Genomic DNA, 2,559 nt, shown 5'->3' with positions numbered 1-2,559 from the left:
GAGAGAGAGAGAGAGAGAGAGAGAGAGAGAGAGAGAGAGAGAAAGAGAGCAGTTGCTGTTACACATCTCTGTGATTTAAACAAATTCACTATTATGTTAAAATAACAAACATGATTGTGGAGGATGGATTTTAATAGGTTAGATAATCTTCAGACCTTTTATGAATATTTACCTGGTTAAGTGAATTTACCGAGGTTATCATTTCTCTTACAATGGCCGGTTTTCACAGTGAATTAAAAAAATACGGTGATATTATCACTGCAGCTTGGCTGCACTTGTGTAATGTATGGTTTTATCACAGATCGGAAAAACAGTTGAGAGTTTTTTATTCACAAACTTCGAGCGGTATTACCGGGCTTGTTTCTCACAGTTTCGACCATGAGAGCATCAGTAAATGTCCATATTCTTTCATAAACATACAAATGTATTTTTTATTTTGATGATTATTATTATTATTTTTTTTTTTATATCTTTATTTATACAAGTTGTCTCTTTGAGATCCAAGGATCCAGGTCTCTCATTTACAAGAGAAGAGGCCTGTTTCAATAAAACAAAAACAATTTACAAACAGCAACAATACAGTTAGTTAAGAAATGTGACTCAGTTAAATAAGCTAATAAAATGAGAGGTAGAAACAAGAACCAAGTTTCATAAGAAAACAGTTACTGGAATGAAAACTACAAATTATGGTGATGACGTTTTAAGTYCATCCCTGTATCTGATTAATGGATCAGAGCCGGTCAAGCAAACAAAAGCATCCAATTCCAGGTCAGCAGTGACTTTCTTGATGCAGCACTTCCATTAGTATGTATTAGTAAGAACCCACACCACAAATTTAATGCAGACCAGAATTCAAACTGTGACTTCTGGGATGCAGTTCCCTTCACATCTTTTGTCACTGTTTTTTTTTTTTTGTTGCTTTTTTTGTTTTGTTATCATATCCATGTGCCAGTATTCTCATGTCATTTTTTTTTATCTGTACCACAGTTTGGCAACAAGACAGCAATGTGGGAATTTTGGCAGCAAAGCAGCCTTTTTATTTATCCATGAAAAAGCATCCAGTCTAAAAGTGTGTGTATGCGCGTTTTTGCTTTCAAGTGTTGATTTATGACAAATTCTTTATGCAAACACATTCTGACATCCCTTCCCTCCTCTTCTTCTCCTTTGACGACTTTCCTGCACACACACACACACACACACGCACACACACACACACGTTTGAAACTGCAAGAAGAGCATTTAGTCAGCTATACCAGGAGGGACTATTATTTTGGATCGTTGTGTTTAATGTTACTTGAGCTCAGTCAAGTGACCTATGTCTTCCTGCACAGTCTAATGATAAGTGACAACTGTCATGTTCTGTTAATACTTCATTAAATCCCCCTTTGCAGAGCTAAATAAAACAGGCAACAACAACAACAAAAAAAGAAGAAGAAGAAAAAAGCCACGGGACATTTTATAACAACTGTTTACCGCAAATTTATGGTTACTCTGACTCCCTCTCTTACCTGAATATTGATGCAGTCCAGCTTCAAGTTTGCATTACTCCAAGTTTCTGTAGGTTCCCAAGGATTGGAGAGACTTTATCCTTGTAATGTCAGTTCTTAGAAATTCCAAACTCTGGACTCAGTATGCAGTCGGTTCGGCCGAGCAGTGCCTCTTAATAATAAGGTTTCCACTCCATCGCCTGAAGTCTGAACTCATCTACCGTTTATTGATCCAACATACAGCTGAGCCGTGTCCTGTTTTGGTTCTGCTGCTCCTTGCAAACCCCCATTGTCAGAACATGGCAATCTGCTACACTGGGCTGCAGCCTCCTTCTCTGTCCTACTCTCTGTCTTGTCCTTTGTCACCCCCTAACCCCCTCTCTTTCACTCTCTCCTTCTTTCACCCCTTTCTTTCTGCCACTATCCTCCTTCCCAGCACGCGTGCGTCCTGGTCTACAGCTGGGCGAAGAGAGAGCAAAGAGAGAGAACGAAAACCAGACAGGAGAGGGAGGCAGTGACTTGCATCAGCAGAGTAGGGAGCGTCTGTAAATTACCTTGCAATTTAAATGACGCATAAAATGGAAGTGGCAATAGAAAAAATAAATAAATGGAAAACAACACGCAGCACCTTGAAAGATATGGGGGAAAAAAAGTTACATTGGTTGGACACCGTGTGGCAGTGGTGGTTTGTTTCTATCATGCACACAGATGAGGCTCACTTTCCCATTATCGCCGGTGTCAACAGTGTTCGGTTTCTCACGTCAGTCTCATCATTTGGCAGCAACCGCAGGTCGATTTAGTACATTTTCTCTGAACAAGTGTTTCTCTCACTCCATYAGAATGAGAGAAACAACATTTGTGAGAATACAGTGATTTCACCATAAAACATTGTCACGTTTGTTGCTGAGCAATCTTTAAGTACTTTCCACATATGAACATGTTCTGAATATTTATCTCAACTGCAGCTCCATATCTAAACAACATATTTTTATTTATTTTTATTTTTTTTAAACATATGTTTCACAGGGGAGAGGGCTGCACAGTGGCGCAGTTGGTAGAGCTGTTGCCTTGC

General features: G+C 39.1%; 1 protein-coding gene across 1 annotated transcript in view; it reads right to left on the bottom strand.

Annotated features, from left to right (window-relative positions):
* LOC103475872 (uncharacterized) overlaps nt 1-1,938 on the bottom strand; it is a 10,192-nt gene extending 8,254 nt beyond the window's left edge. The window contains exon 1 of the mRNA XM_008427807.2: nt 1,509-1,938. The gene's annotated coding sequence lies outside the window, so the exon portion shown is untranslated. The remainder of the gene's footprint in view (nt 1-1,508) is intronic.
* Between the last annotated feature and the right edge of the window lie 621 nt (nt 1,939-2,559).

Source organism: Poecilia reticulata, linkage group LG14, assembly GCF_000633615.1.
Source record: "Poecilia reticulata strain Guanapo linkage group LG14, Guppy_female_1.0+MT, whole genome shotgun sequence".
NCBI classification, from domain to species: domain Eukaryota; kingdom Metazoa; phylum Chordata; class Actinopteri; order Cyprinodontiformes; family Poeciliidae; genus Poecilia; species Poecilia reticulata.
Note: the sequence above shows the minus strand (reverse complement) of the source record. Positions and strands in the feature narration are given on the sequence as shown.